The following is a 17,619-nucleotide window of genomic DNA, read 5'->3' on the forward strand; positions in this document are numbered from 1 at the left end:
ATTTACCGCCAGCTTTGAACACTTGTTCAACTAAAAACACACGTTCTTCAATGGTTAGCATTTTAACAGTGACAAAAACGAAACAAACGAACAAAGGAACTACACTTAAACGTTCACGTCAACACGTAACGACACACACCAACGATACTACTGACGCTGGCTGAGATGAACGAAACAGTGGAATGTTGGGAGAGTCCACTTGAAGGGAAGTAACCCAGGCAGGCGAACAATCATACGCCACGCGCGGCTAACAATCATACGGCACTGCGGAGAGACTTTTTGAACACCCCGTAGAACGCTTATTTATGAACACACTGGACAATATGTATCGGCCAATGGATTGATTCGTTATTCAAATTTTAGCTATTGTCATTTAATTGATTCTGGCTGACATTGTATTTTGCATACTATCTACATCCTTGACTTGCATTTTTTCAAAGAGAATTTTTGATTTTGTCAGCAAAATCTCGATTATATTCCAGTTACCGTTGAGAACTGAAAATACACTACTGGCCATTAAAATTGCTACACCAAGAAGAAATGCAGATGATAAATGGTTATTCATTGGATAAATATATTATACTAGAACTGATAAGTGATTACGTTTTTACGCAGTTAGGGTGCATCGATCCTGAGAAATCAGTACCCAGAACAACCACCTCTGGCCGTAATAACGACCTTGTTACGCCTGGGCATTGGGTCAAACAGAGCTTGGATGGCGTGTACATGTACAGCTGCCCATGCAGCTTCAACACGATACCACAGTTCATCAAGAGTAGTGACTAGCGTCTTGTGACGACCCAGTTGCTCCACCAACATTGACCCGACGTTTTCAATTGGTGAGAGATCTGGAGAATGTGCTGACCAGCGCAGCAGTCGAACATTTTCTCTACCCAGAAAGCCCCGTACAGGACCTGCAACATGCGGTTGCGCGCTATCCTGCTGAAATATAGGGTTGCGCAGGGATCCAATGAAGGGTAGAGTCACGGGTCGTAACACATCTGAAATGTAACGTCCACTGTTCAAAGTGCCGTCAATGCGAACAAGAGGTGACCGAGACGCCTAACCGATGGCACCCCATACCATCACGCCGGATGATACGCGAGTATGGCGATGACGAATACACGCTTCCAATGTGCGCTCACCGCGATGTCACCAAATATGGATGCGACCATCATGATGCTGTAAACAGAATCTGGATTCATCCGAAATAATGACGTTTTGCCATTCGTGCAGTCAGGTTCGTCGTTCAGTACACCATCGCAGGCGCTCCTGTCTGTGATGCAGCGTCAAAGGTAACCGCAGCCATGGTCTCCGAGCTGATAGGCCATGCTGCTGCAAACGTCGTCGAACTGTTCGTGCAGATGGTTGTTGTCTTGCATACGTCCCATCTGTTGACTCAGGGATCGAGACGTGGCTGCACGATCCGTTACAGCCATGCGGATAAAATACCTGTCAACTCGACTGCTAGTGATACGAGGCCGTTGGGATCCAGCACGGCGTTCCGTATTACCCTCCTGAACCCACCGATTCCATATTCGGCTAACAGTCATTGGATCTCGACCAACGCGAGCAGCAATGTCGCGATACCATACATCGCAATCGCGATAGGCTACAATCCGACCTTTATCAAATTCGGAAACGTGATGGTACGCATTTCTGCTCCTTACACCAGGCAACGCCGGTCAACTGCTATTTGTGTATGAGAAATCGGTTGGAAACTTTTCTCATGTCAGCACGTTGTAGGTGTCGCCACCGTGTGTGAATGCTATGAAAAGCTAATCATTTGCATATCACAGCATCTTCTTCCTGTCGGTTAAATTTCGCGTCTGTAGCACGTCATGTTCGTGGTGTAGCAATTTTAATGGCCAGTAGTGTAGATATATGACTAATAATCTGGTTTTACATTATAGATAAATGAAGAAAAACGCCACTACAAATTTTACATAAAAGGTTGTTATTTGTGTGTCATTTGTATGCATTAGTAAAAGATAAAGGAAGTTGTGGCAAAGGTAATAAATTTAAAATTTATCAGTTGTAGTGAATCGAGAATACTTTGTGATCTTGGAGTTTACTAATTATACAGTGATGAGCCAAAACGTTATGACTACCTGTGTAATAGCGTGTTGTTCCAGCAGTGTCGTCAGGTCTGCCACAGACAGCTGCCTATCCTGGGTTACACAGTGGGGGATCCTCCGACTTCTACGTTTCGTGATGAGACCTGGCCGTGCAATGCCGTATGGCCTACTCGTTATTCCACCATCCTTTAACCACTTTCCGCAGGTGCCAACGACAGTAGTACGCAAACGGGCGAGCAGCTTCGTCGTATCAGAGATTCTCATTTCCAGCCGCAGCGCCACTACAATGTGCCCCTTGTCAGCTTATACCAGGGTTGTCCAGAAAGTAAGTTCCAATCGGTCGCGAAATGGAAACCACAATGAAAACCAGAAACTGTTTATTTGCAACAGTTAGGTACACCTTCCTCCTACTTCTCTACATAGTCGCCGCTCTAACTTCGAGTGTTATCGTAGTGTTCTATCAACTTTCCGATCTCCTCGTCAAAGAAAGCAGCCGCCTGTGCTTTCGGCCAGTTATCTGCACTGGTCTGCAGCTCGTTGTCTGTGGAAAAATTTTGTCTTCGTAGCCAGCGGTTATTGTGAGCAGAGATGAGACTCAGGGGGAGCCAAGTAAGGACTGTACTGTGGGTTGTCTCGCGAAGAGACCAAGAGGATAAAATTAGAGAGACTAGAACCCACACAGAGGCATACCGACAGTCTTTATTTCGCCGCGCAGGATTAGCCGAGCGGTCTCAGCCACTGCAGTCATGGACTGTGTGGCTGGTCCTGGCGGAGGTTCGAATCCTCCCTCGGGCATGGGTGTGTGTGTGTGTTTGTCCTTAGGATAATTTAGGTTAAGTAGTGTGTAAGCTTAGGGACTGATGACTTTAGTAGTTAAGTCCCATAAGATTTCACACACATTTGCACATTTGAACAATTTTTCTTTCCACGAATAATGCGAGACTGGAATAGAAGGGAGAACCAATAGAGGTACTCGAAGTACCCTCCGTAACGTACCGTCAGGTGGCTTGAGGAGTATGTAGATGTAGATGTAGATGATCAAACGCTTCTTCTGGGAAACTCTGCCATGTTTGCGACTAGCACTGACTATCGCGAATTATCAAATTCTTCAAAATGACGTATGTTATGATATCTGTGCAGTATTTGATTCTTGTGCAATAAATTATTGAAACTGTTTCCGGAATTTATGTACATCCTCACTCTTCTATTAACTTTCCTCAAAAAATTTCATTAAATAAATGAAATAACTAAAATGTAATAAAATTATAAACAGCCGACCAGTTGCAATGGATAAAGAAATTCTTTACCTAGGTTTCGACAAATATAAATTTGTCTTCTTCAGAAGGTAGCCTAAGGACAATGAACATCGTAGCTTACATTAGAAAAGTATGAAACTTTTAAACAAAGAATAAATTTTAACACAAATTAGAGAACTCTTACATTACAAAAGTATGATAACGACGACTGGTACTTACAATTTTACATGAGTAAGGACTAATGCACCATCGACGTTTTTACAATTGTCGGCATAGATACATGTGTCAAAAATAAAATACAGCCCTAGAATTAGGGTTTGTCACGTAAATATAAAATAGCTCATGGATCTTGCAGAGCTCACAACCGACTGAGTGTAATCGGCGAGCGTAGTTACTCTGAAAACAGGGCAGGTGGCGCTCGTGCCGAGAAACATGTGCCAATTGGCGTACAAAGGCAACTTGTAAATTATCAGTATTAATAACGTCCTTAGGTAGAGTAACAATAAAAAAGGAAGGAAATTAACACTCCCGTTATAACAGTATGGGAGCACTGGTACAAATAATGTAGTTATACATCAAAAAAGCAGATGGCGCTTACGCCGAGAAACTTACGCCCAGTGACATATACAGCCAAAATATAAAAAATTACATTACTATATTAGTGAAGCCCACAAACGGTATACATGTCAGAACTTTAAAATTGAGAATAATGGCTCTTGTCAAGAAAGAATTATGAGCACTGGTACACGATCCTGTTAATACACATTCACAGGGGAAACCAAAATTTTAGAGCCAGGCAAAATCACATAATAGTAGCAAAGATACATCGTGAGAAAACCACCATTACATAAGGGGTAGTGAGTGTAAAGCACTGAAGGTGCGTCATACCTTCCTGAAGAAATGAACCACTAAGGTTACCAGCATTAATGTTATACCGTAAACAGTACAGGTTTAAAGCCTTCGAAAAATTGTCTACAAGCAAGGTTCAACTGGTCGTTCAGTATATTACCGTCCTTGAGCTCAAGATGTTTGAAAATTTGTAACTCTTCCCACAGATCTAATCTACGCCCTTTAACTTCTCTGTGTAGGATAACTGTGTCTTCTAAATGTTTTGGCGTATGACTGGCTATCAGGAGGTGTTCAGCAAAAGTAGAGTTGTGTATATTCGCTCAATTTTTACCTAATAGGTGTTCTTTATATCTTGTTTTCACAGCTCTGCCTATTTGACCAATATAATATGAAGGACAGTTGTTGCAGGTTAGTTTGTAAACCCCTGAATTGGAAAACCTATCGCCGGCGATCTCTACTGAATGTACAAGATTTCTCTTTAAACTCTTATCGGTAGAGAAGGAGACTTTACAGTTATATTTATTCATTAGGAGGCGTTTTATCCTATACGATATATTGCCCAAGGTACATGGATCTATGCCGACAATTGTAAAAACGACGATGGTGCATTAGTCCTTACTAATGTAAAATTGCAAGTACCAGTCGTCGTTATCATACTTTTGTAATGCAAGAGTTCTCTAATTTGTGTCAAAATTTATTCTTTGCTCAAAAGTTTCATACTTTTCTAATGTAAGCTATGATGTTCATTGTCCTTAGGCTACCTTCTGAAGAAGACAAATTTATATTTGTCGATACCTAGGTAAAGAATTTCTTTATCCATTGCAACTGTTCGGCTGTTCATAATTTTATTATGTGAAACCGTTGCTGTTGTGGAGCTATGTTTAAAATATTTAACTAAAATGTATTATTGATGACTAAAGTCTCTGTTATTTGTATCCGTTTTCGTTATCAAACTTACGGAAAAACGATTCGAACTTACGTACCGACATGACATATTGCTGGAAATAAATGTACATTACTGGCCATTAAAATTGCTACACGACGAAGATACGTGCTACTGACACAAAATTTAACCGACAGGAAGAAGATGCTGTTATATGCAAATGATTAGCTTTTCAGAGCATTCATACAAGATTGGCGCCGGTGGCGACACCTACAACGTGCTGACATGAGGAAAGTTTGCAACCGATTGATCATACACAAACAGCAGTTGACCGGCTGTGCCTGGTGAAACGTTGTTGTGATGCTTCGTGTAAGGAGGAGAAATGCGTACCATCACGTTTCGGAGTTTCATAAAGGTCAGATTGTAGCCTATCGCGATTGCGGTTTATCGTATCGCGACATTGCTACTCGCGTTGGTCGAGATCCAATGACTGTTAGCCGCATATGGAATCGGTGGGTTCAGGAGGGTAATACGGAACGCCGTGCTGGATCTCAACGGCCTCGTATCACTAGCAGTCGAGATGTCAGGCATCTTATCTGCGTGACTGTAACGGATCGTGCAGCCACGTCTTGATCCCTAAGTCAACAGATGGGGACGTTTGCAAGGCAACAACCATCTGCACGAACAGTTCGACGACGTTTGCAGCAGCATGGACTATCAGCTCAGAGACCATAGCTGCTATTACCCTTGACGCTGGATCACAGACTTCAGCGCCTGCGATGGTGTACTCAACGACCAACCTGAGTGCACGAAGGGCAAAACGTCTATTTTTCGTATGAATCCAGGTTCTGTTTACAACACCACGATGGTCGCATTCGTGTTTGGCGACATGGCGGTGAAGGCACGTTGGAAGCATGCATTTGTCATCGGCATACTGGCGTATAATCCGACGTCATGGTACGGGGTGTCATTGGTTACATGTCTCGGTCACCTCTTGTTCGCACTGACGGCAATTTGAACAGTGGACGTTACATTTCAGATGTGTTACGACCCGTGGCTCTACCCTTCATTCGATCCCTGCGAAACCCTCCATTTCGGCAGGATAATGCACGACCGCATGTTGCAGGTCCTGTACGGGCCTTTCTGGACACAGAAAATATTCGACTGGTGCCCTGGCCAGCACATTCTCCAGATCTCTCACCAATCGAAAACGTCTGGTCAATGGTGGCCGAGGAACTGGCTCGTCACAATACGCCAGTCAGTACTCTTGATGAACTGTCGTATCGTGTTGAAGCTGCATGGGCAGCTGTACCTGTACACGACATCCACACTCTGTTTGACTCAATGCCCAGGCGTATCAAGGCCATTATTACGGCCAGAGGCGGTTGTTCTGCGTACTGATTGCTCAGGATCTACGCACCCAAATTGCGTGAAAATGTAATCACATGTCAGTTCTAGTATAATATATTTGTCCAATGAATACCCGTTTATCATCTGCATTTCTTCTTGGTGTAGCAATTTTAATTGCCAGTAGTGTAGTAAGAAACCGAAAATGGGTTAATTCATAAACCGGATATTGTAAGCGGTTTTGAAGGTCAGGTGAAACTGGAGATGAAACAAAGCGGTACATTTGAAACCCGGCTGTTGCAGCGCCGCCCTCCGCCGGCAGCAGGTGTTCCTCGCTGGCCGCTGGGTGATGGCGCGACGCCGCACCGTGCTCTGCGCATGCGTCTGCCTGGCGGCGCTGGGCGTCGCGGCGCTGGCGTCGGGCGCGCTGCTGGCCGCGCTGCTGGGCCCGCCACCGACGCCGCCCCCGCGGGCGCCGCCGCCTCCGCGACTGCCGCCCCCGCCGCCCCCCGGGCTCCACGACGACCTCGTGCTGGAGCGCGCCAGGCCACCTCTGCGTCCGCAGGTACGGCCCGGCTCGGTGGCCACCGCCGCACTCGCTGCTGTCTCCACTACGTTCGACTACTCGAACTGTTACAAATCTATACGAAACACACTGACGGAAATAATCGGAACATCGAAATATGCACTACTGGCCATTAAAATTTCCACACCAAGAAGAAATGCAGATGATAAACCGGATTCATTTGACAAATATATTATACTCGAATTGACAGGCGATTACATTTCCACGCAAATTGGGTGCATAGATCCTGAGATATAGTACTCAGAACAACCACCTGTGGCTGTAATAACGGCCTTGATACGCCTGGGCACTCAGTCAAACAGAGATTCGATAGCGTGTACAGGTAAAGCTGCCCATGCAGCTTCAACACGATACCACAGTTTATCAAGAATAGTGACTGGCGTATCGTGACGAGCCAGTTGCTCGGCCACCATTGACCAGACGTTTTCAATTGGTGAGAGATCTGGAGAATGTGCTGACTAGGACAGCGAACATTTTCTGTATCCAGAAAGGCCCGTACAGAACCTGCAACATGCGGTAGTGCATTATCCTGCTGAAATGTAGGGTTTCGCAGGGATGGAATGAAGGATAGAGCCACGGGTCTGAAATGTAACGTCCACTGTTCAAAGTATCGTCAATGCGAACAAGAGGTGACCGAGACGTGTAACCAATGGCACCCCATACCATCACGCCGGGTGATACGCCAGTATAGCGATGACGAATACACGCTTCCAATGTGCGTTCACCGCGATGTCGCCAAACACAGATGCGACCATTATGATGCTGTTAACAGACGTTTGCACCCAGGTTCGTCGTTGAGTACACCATCGCAGGCGCTCGTGCCTGTGATGTGTGATGCAGCGTCAAGGGTAACCGCAGCCATGGTCTCCGAGCTGATAGCACGAACAGTTCGAGCTTTCCAGTCCAGACACGTTTGACACACCTGTACCACCACGTACAATTGCTACTGTTAACCAGCCATTACCATGTGAAAATGTGTCATTCAAATCAACGCTGAAATTCAGTCTGCAACGTGCTCGAACTGTTCGTGCAGATGGTTGTTGTCTTGTAAACGTCCTCATCTGTTGACTCAGTGATCGAGACGTGGCTGCACGTTTCGTTACAGCCATGCGGATAAGATGCCTGTCATCTCGACTGCTAGTGATACGAGGCCGTTGGGATCCAGCACGGCGTTCCGTATTACCCTCCTATATTCTGCTAACAGCCATCGGCAGCAATGTCGCGATACGATAAACCGCAATAGTGATAGGCTGCAATCCGACCTTTATCAAAGTAGGAAACGTGATGGTACGCATTTCTCCTCCTTACACGAGGCATCACAACAACGTTTCACCAGGCAACGCCGGTCAACTACTGTCTGTGTATGAGAAATCGGTTGGAAACTTTCCTCATGTGAGCACGTTGTAGGTGTCGCCACCGTCGCCAACATTGTGTGAATGCATCTTCTTCCTGTCGGTTAAATTTCGCGTCTGTAGCACGTCATCTTCCTTATGTAGCAATTTTAATGCCCAGTAGTGTAGTCAATGTAGAGTAATAAAATTTCTGGAATACATTTGTCTAGGCATCATTTCAAGATCACAGGATAATGTAAGTCCGAAAGTAGTCATTCCAAATGCGAAATTCTGGTATACTAATAACCGGTGTGAGGACCAGGATGTTGAATGCAAGCACGCTGACGTGCATGCATTCTGTTGTAAAGGCACTGGATGTCAGTTTCGAGGATGGAGTTCCACGCACTTGATCGGTCTATACGGCGACGGTTAATGTTGTTTCTGCATACGGTCGAGCTGTCGTTTGTTTTGTTTTGCTTTACTAGGGCGCAAAAAACAGCTGTGGTCATACGCACCCAAGTCAAAACTAGAGAACACGAACACAGAGGGCAGTTAAACGACTATACGTCATGGACAGGAAAGGAGACAGCTAAAAACAGGCACGTGGAAAACGGCTAAAAAAAACCATGCAGTAATGGACGTCCAAAACTAAAAATTAAATGGCCTTCGCCATATTGCTGCGTCGGATAAAAAGTAAATCGCGATCGACAGCCCGCGCGTCATTCACTAAAACGGCTGATACATCAGGCGGCAAACCGAAGCTGGAACATTAAGTTTCGGGAATGCAGCCGCATGAATTCTGCTTCTTCTTCTAATATTTCGGCTGTATACCTTTCAGCCATCTTCAGAGAGAGCCGTAAGACTGACGCGCCAGCTTTTTTTTTTTTTTCTTTATTGTGATTTTAAACACCTTATACAAAGGCGGGCTGTCAGCAGCACAATACGCCGCTCTTCAGCCTCGAGTTTGACAACAAGTAGCACAAAAAGGTGGCACGGAGAAGACAGTCAAAACGGTGGGCAAAAAAATGTAGACAGTAAAAATCGAAAAAACATGGAGCCGTTCACGCTGGACGAGAAACAACACTAACACTAGGCGACACGGTGCACTGAACACGGATGATGGCGACGGCACGTGAACGGTGGTGGCGTGACGGCGAACAACACTACACACAAACGAAGGCACACACACGAGACACTGACGGCGACGATCTCCGGCGCGCGAATGTGCACTGAGCGTGTACGAGTCCGGGGACCTGCCAAGAGTGGAGGTGGAGGAGCAGGAGAAGGGGAATGGGAGAGGGGACGTTCCGTTAAAGATGACTTACTACTCCGCAAGCCTGGAGTTTACAAGATACCATGTGAATGTGGCCTTTCATATATCGGACAAACGAATCGTACAGTCCAAGAGAGGTGTACGGAACATCGCAGGTACACTCGGCTCTTACAACCCAGTAAATCGGCTGTGGCAGAGCATTGTATTGATTCTGGTCACTCTATAGTCTATGAAAATGTCGAAATTCTGACTTCGGTTTCATCTTTCTGGGACTCCGTAGTAAAAGAGGCCATTGAAATCCGCTTGACGAAGAATTTAATTAATAGAGACAGCGGTTTCACATTAGATAAATCATGAAATCCGGCACTTTCAATATTGAACTTACAAAGACGTCGCTACAGTTCAGCTCCCAGTAATACATCGACCTCCGAGCATGGATCGAATGCGCAGCCACAGACGTAACTCATGCATATTGTACGTCTTTGCCGCCAATCAACATCACTGGCGCCTTGTTTATCTGTGGCCGAATGCGCAGTGGCGCGGTCCGCGAGTTTAAAAGGATGGAGCGAGCGCTGGAGCGTCAGTCGTACGGCTCTCTCTGAAGATGGCTGAAAGGTATACAGCCGAAATATTAGAAGAAGAAGCAGAATTCATGCGGCTGCATTCCCGAAACTTAATGGAGCAGTCTTTGCGCCGCGAAAACTTGAAGATTCACGAAGCTGGAACTTACGAGTCACTCCAAAAGAAATGCACACTATTTTTTTTTAATCCATCTTTTATTCTACATGTTTGACAGTTTTACAGTGTGTACATATATCCTTTAGGAACAATATTTTCATTTCTCCACATAATTTCCATCTCTCTCAACTGCCTTACGCCATCTTGGAACCAGCGCCTGCATATCCGCACCGTAAAATTCTGGATCAACCTGTGGGAGCCATTGTTTGGCAGCGTGCACAAGGTAGTCATCATCTTCAAACCTTGTTCCACGAAGAGAGTCTTTCAGTTTCCCAAAGAGATGACAGTCACATGGAACCAGGTCAGGATGTAAGGCGGGTGTTTCAGTGTTGTCCATCCGAGTTTTGTGATCGCTTCCATGGATTTTTGAATGACATGTGGCCGTGCATTGTCGTGCAACAACAAAAAATCCTGCTGTTACCGATGTGATCGAACACGACTCAGTTGAGCTTGAAGTTTCTTCAGTGTCGTCACACATGCATCAGCATTTGTGGTGGTTCCACTAGGCATGATGTTCACAAGCAAGAGTCCTTCGGAATCGAAAAACACCGTAGCCATAACTTTTCCAGCATAAGGTGTGGTTCTGATTTTTTTTTTCTTGGGTGAATTTGCATGATGCCACTCCATTGATTGCCTCTTCGCCTCTGGTGGAAAATGATGGAGCCATGTTTCATCACCTGTCACAATTCTTCCAAGAAATTCATCTCCGCCATTCTCGTACTGTTCCAAAAGGTCGCTAGATACCGTTATTCTTGTTTCTTTGTGAGCCACTGTCAACATCCTGGGAACCCACCTGGCACAAACCTGCAAACACCTGCAAACACTTCCTTCCCCTATTCCAACGGATCGTGACAATTCGTTCACTGTGATGCCCCTGTCAGCAGTCACCAATTCGTCAACTCTCTGTACATTGTCTGGAGTGTGTGCAGTACGAGACCTGCCGCTGCGAGGACAATCCATAATATTTCCGTGTCTGCTTTCATCACGTAACCTGCTTGCCCACCGACTCACTGTACTGCGATCGACAGCAGCATCTGCATACACCTTTTTCAACCTCTGATGGTTGTTTCCCACTGTCTCGTTTTCACAGCACAGGAATTCTATGACAGCACGTTGCTTCTGACGAACGTCAAGTGTAGCAGCCATCTTGAAGACATGCTGTGACGGCGCCACTCACGGGAACAGGTTGAACTAAGATTGAAAAAAAGAGAAAAGGATGTATCCACACACTGTAAAACTTTCATACATGGTGAATGAAAACTGTACTTTAAAAAAAAATAGTGTGCATTTCTTTTGGAGTGACCCACGTAAATGGTTAAAAATAGGGCATTCCAGCAGGAAGTGGCGGAGAGTTACAATTTGTGCACAATGTGGACAAAGTGGTGGGGTAGCGCCACAGAGCAAATGACGATGGCTAAAAAGGCAGTGCCCAATAGGCAGCCAAGTTAAAATAATCTCCTCCCGGCGGGAGGGCCGAGGGGAGGTCGTCCAAGGCGCTGGGAGAGGTGTAATAAGCCGAAGCTTATTCCCGTGAAGGGAGGACCATTGGCGATGCCACAGGGACACCACCTCCTGACAGACGGCAGCACAGAGATAATGGGAGGGAATATGGGAACTAGCGGGCTGAGGTACGAGGACTGCAGCCTTGGCAGCAGCATCAGCAGCCTCGTTTCCTGGCGGACCGACATGACCAGGGACCTACAGGAACATGACACTGGCTCCACCAAGGGTGAGGATGTAATAGTTCTCCTGGACCCGCTGCACTAAGGTATGAGCAGTGGAGAGCGCACAGAGACTTTGGAGGGCGCCTAGTGAGTCTGAGTAGAGGACACAATTGAAAAGGCTGTGTCGCTGGATGTATTCTGTGGCCTGATACAAGGCGAAAAGCTCGGCTGTAAATACAGAGGAATGTGCTGGAAGCCGATATCGAAAGACACGGGTTGCAATGACGAAGGCACATCCAACTCCAAGGTCGGTCCGAGAGCCATCAGTGTATACACTATCGCGAAGTTCCATGCGAAGGTCGTGAAACTGAAGGCGATAGATCGAGGCTGGAGTAGCGTCCTTAGGAAGCGAATGAAGGCCAAAATTAACACGGACTCCAGGAGGTAACAAGGAAGAGGGACGAGCACCATACTGACGATCTAAGCAATCATCAAAGAAGGAGGCATAGGATGGGTGACCATGCATGGCAGACAAACGGCATGCATACCTGCTGAGGAGAAAGTCACGGCGGTGGTAGTTCAGCAGCTTCAGCATACAGTCCCTCAGCCAGGCTGGTGTAGAAGGTGCCAGTGGCCAGACGAATAGTGTAGAGACGGTGTAAGAGGGATGGGCGTGCAGACGCATGAACAAAGCACCCATAGTCGAGTTTCGAACGGACAAGGGACCGTTACAAACGGACGAGGGTTCGATCGGCGCCCGAGGAAGTACCAGTGAGGACACGTAGGAGATTGAGGGACTGCGTACAGTGGGCTGCCAGGCAAGAACATGCGAGGACCAAAAGAGTTTCCTATCGAGCATGAGCCCCAGAAAAGTGGTAGTTTCAATGAATGGAAGGGCAACAGAAAAATGGTTCAAATGGCTCTGAGCACTATGGGACTCAACTGCTGCGGTCATCAGTCCCCTAGAACTTAGAACTACTTAAACCTAACTAACCTCAGGACATCACACACATCCATGCCCGAGGCAGGATTCGAACCTGCGACCGTAGCAGTCACACGGTTCCGGACTGCGCGCCTAGAACCGCGAGACCACCGCGGCCGGCGGGCAACAGACCCAAGATGTAGAGATGGTGGGATAATGTCCATATGTGCTCCATTGGAGACAGATACGTTGATCGTCCAGGTCAAGGCAACATGTCAACACTTGGTAGAGGGTGTTGGGTTACAAAAGCGGTATGTGGGCGAGCGTTAACCTGATGCAAAACACCTCCTGGAGTGCTGTTCAAGATTGGCAGCACAACAGATCGAGTCACCAGACTCACGTGCAGTCACCCACGAGAGTGCTCCCCTGTCATAGGAGATAGCATCCCAGACCATAGCTTCAGCTGTACCGTAGGTCCAGTTCCTCTAACACGCACTGTTTGGTTGCATGCCTTCAACTGGTATCCTTCTAACCAACACGCAACGTTCACTGGGACCGAAGCGGAACCAGCTTTCATCAGAAAACACTACAGACCTCCAACCACGCCCTCCAATGAGCTCTCGCTTGTCGTCGCCGAAGTCATAAATGACGGTGGTTTGGGATCAGTGGAATGCACACTACAGGACGTCCGGCTAGGAGCTATCCTTGAAGTGACAGATTTGTAACAGTTCAATGTGTCACTGTTGTGCCAGCTGCTGCTCAAATATCTGCTGCAGACGGAAGACAATGCGCCAGAGTCATACACCGATCATGATGGTCTTCCCTGTCGTTAGTGCAGCGTACCCGTCTGGAGTCTCGTCTTCTTGTAACCCGACCTTTCCATCAGCACCGCTGCCAGCAATCATGTACAGTAGCTGTATTCCTGCCAAGTCTTTCTGCACTAACGCGAAAGGAACGTCCAGATCCTTGTAGCCCTATTACACAACTTCATTTGAACTGAGCGAGGTGTTCATAATGGCGTCTTTGTCCCCTCAAAGGCATTGTTGACTAACATGAGCTCACCATATTTAGTGCTAAAGTGCTAAAGGTACACGTTACAACGTGTATTTAAGCCAAACCTCATCTGAAACCTCTCAGTGGCACTATTAACGTCGCTCTTATGCCACTGGCGAGAAATTTGAGTAGCCATCAGCCGTCAGATGTAGAAACACGCCTACTAACTTACGTTTACGACGCACAACTCCTCCTTGGTGTTGCCATTTTTCTCCGTCTGTGTTATTCCACGTTCCAGTCGAAAGAAAACCCTGACAACAACAATTAACGCAACGCCACCAACTACAAATTATACTGCAACAGATTATGTCGAATGTACGTTATAGTATGTTTCTCACGTATTGTACAATCAAATTTAAATTTCACTTTACGGGTATTGTTCTTCTCAGAAGTGCTTAAACACTCAAAATTCTTATCTTGATTGCTGTCACCTACTCTGTATCCAGTTTTAGTTAGTCACTTCGAAATTATTTCCCGCCAGAAGATCCAGTCGTCAGCACTGTCCACTGGAAAATGAAATACCACCGTGAGTGCATTAGTTTCTACGTATATCAAAAAAAGTTTTGCATCACCCCATATCCACCCTTTTTATTGCTCATGAAATCCACACATAGCATGTTGTACCACTATACAGCGAGACCTTCAGAAGTGGTGGTTCTGATTGCTGTACACACAGGTACCTCTAATACCCAGTTGCGCGTAATCTTGCATTGATGCATGCCTGTATTCGTCATGGCATACTATCCACAACTTCAGCAAGGCACTGTTGGTCCAGATTGTCCCACTCCTCAACGGCGATTCGGAGTAGGTCCCTCAGAGCGGCTGATGGGTCACCTCATCCATAAACAGCCCTTTTCAATCCACCCCAGGCATGTTCAATAGGATTCATGCCTGGAGAACATGTTGTCCACTAGTCGAGCGATGTCGTTATCCTGGAGGAAGTCATTCATAAGATGTGCACGATTGGGGGGTGAATTGTCGTCCATGAAGACGAATACCTCTCCAATACGCTGCCGATATGATTGCACTATCGGTCAGAGGATGGCATTACGTTACGGCGCCGTCCATGACCACCAGCGGCGTTCGTCGGCCTCACATAATGCCACCCCAAAACAGCAGGGAACCTCCACCTTGCTGCACTCGCTGGACGGTGTGTCTAAGGCGTTCAGCCTGACCGGGTTACCTCCAAACACGTCTCCGACGATTGTCTTGTTGAAGGCATATGTGACACTCATTGGTGAAGAGAACGTGATGCCAATCCTGAGCGGTCCATTCGGCATGTTGTCGGGCCCATCTGTACCGCGCTGCATGGTGTCGTGGTTGCAAGATGGACCTCACCATGGACGTCGTTACACGACGTCCTGTGGCTGCACGAAAAGCATTATTCAATATGGTGGGGTTGTTGTCAGTGTTCCTCGGAACCATAACCTATAGGTAGCGGTCATCCACTGCAGTAGTAGCCCTTGGGCGGCCTGAGCGAGGCATGTGATCGACAGCTCTTGTCTCTCTGTATCTCCTCCATTGCCGAACCACATCGCTTTGGTTCACTCCGAGACTACTGGACAGTTCCGTTGTTGAGAGCCCTTCCTGACGCAAAGTAAGAAGTCGGACGCGATCGAACCGCGGTATTGACATTCTAGGCGTGGTTGAACGAGAGAGAACACGCGCCGTGTACCTCCTTCCTGGTGGAATGACCGGAAGTGATCGGCTGTCGGACCCCCTCCGTCTAATAGGGGCTGCTCATGCATGGTTGTTTACATCTTCGGGCAGGTTTAGTGACATATCTGAACAGTCAAAGGGACTGTGTCTCTTAAAAATATCCACAGTCAAATGGCTCTGAGCACTATGGGACTTAACAGCTATGGTCATCAGTCCCCTAGAACTTAGAACTACTTAAACCTAACGACATCACACAACACCCAGTCATCACGAGGCAGAGAAAATTCCTGACCTCGCCGGGAATCGAACCCGGGAACTCGGGCGTGGGAAGCAAGAACGCTACCGCACGACCACGAGCTGCGGACTATCCACAGTCAACATCTGTCTTCAGGAGTTCTGGGAGCTGGTGTGATGCAAAACTTTTTTGCTGCTTGTATATTTTATCACGTTTCCTCATTATTAAATTTATCTATATTTATGAATTATATTTTTAAAAAATAGGTATAGAAAAACACACGTATATACCAAAGAATTTCAAGGCATACGGTCAAGAACCTTTGGTGATTAAAGATTTTGAACAGAGCAACATTTGCGTTTTTATAACATTTCCTCTTTCATTACATATATATTACACGTATACCAGATGGGGTTCCAGTAGGTATATAAAACAGTTGAGTATTCGAATCTAAAGTTGCGTCAAAATTTCAAATCAATCAATGAAGAACTTTCGGAGATTTTTGATTTCGAAGAAACGAGCATTTACGTTTGTGCTTATACAGAAAATTTAAGTCGTCATTTTTTCTGTTTCCTGTCTTTCCCTTGTTTGGTTTAAAGTCGTGGAGGTATGTACTGTTTATGCCACTAACTGAAGGCAGTTTCTTTATTGCCATACGCGTTTCTCATCTTTTATTTGGCAAGTATCATCAGTGGGCTGTAATACATGTTTCCTTTTATACATACAATAAACGTATTATGTGGCAGATATAATATGCTGCTATGTTACATTTCGTCGTGTTTTCCTCTTGTTTTTTTAGGTTAGAATCAACTTTTGTAGCACAAATTTTGTAATGTAAAGTTATCGTTTGGTGTTACTTCGAATACGTCTCCAGGACCATACACGTGAGATAACAGTGCTGGAAATCGTAACACCGGTAGATAAGTTCACATTACAAAATTTATGATACAAAAGTTGATTCTAACCTAAAAAGAAGAGAGAAACCGCACAAAATCTAACATAGCAGCATATTGTATCTACCACATAAAAGGAAACATGTATTACAGGCCACTGATGACACTTCCCAAATAAAAGAAGCGAAATGCGTGTGGGAATAAACAACCTGCTTTCAGTTAGTTGCATAGATGCTACATACCTCAACGAAAGAAAATGGAGGTGTTCCGAACCGCAAATCTCGTTCAGTTTTTCACCGGTTGCTTTGGAATTTTGACACCACATTCCATCGGTATTCGCGCGTGTTTTTATTTACGTATTTTTAAATATATGTAGTGCAGAAATTTACGTAAATTTGATAATAGGCAAATGTTACGGAAAATCTCAAAAAGTTACGTATACATATATAACAGGCTATATTTTACAAGCAGAATTAGAATGCAATGTGTGCTTTAAAGCAGTCGATCAATAACTTTCGGTTCAAATGGCTCTGAGCACTATGGGACTTAACTACTGAGGTCATCAGTCCCCTAGATCTTAGAACTACTTAAACCTAACTAACCTAAGGACATCACACACATCCATGCCCGAGGCAGGATTCGAACCTGCCACCGTAGCGGTCGCGCGGTTCCAGACTGTAGCGCCTAGAACCGCTCGGCCACCCCGGACGGCTAACTTTCGGTGATACACAGTTCTGAGGAAACGAACGTTTACATTATACTTACGTAACTTGCACAACATTACAGTTTCACTGTACCGCAGTGTCTGTCCGCCACCGCAGCTGCGTGGACAGCTCGCTGGCTTGTCATGCC

General features: G+C 46.0%; 1 protein-coding gene across 1 annotated transcript in view; it reads left to right on the top strand.

Annotated features, from left to right (window-relative positions):
- LOC124716768 (hexosaminidase D-like) overlaps nucleotides 1–17,619 on the top strand; it is a 554,827-nt gene that overhangs the window by 310,728 nt on the left and 226,480 nt on the right. The window lies entirely within an intron of this gene.

This window comes from Schistocerca piceifrons, chromosome 9 (genome assembly GCF_021461385.2).
Source record: "Schistocerca piceifrons isolate TAMUIC-IGC-003096 chromosome 9, iqSchPice1.1, whole genome shotgun sequence".
Taxonomy (NCBI): domain Eukaryota; kingdom Metazoa; phylum Arthropoda; class Insecta; order Orthoptera; family Acrididae; genus Schistocerca; species Schistocerca piceifrons.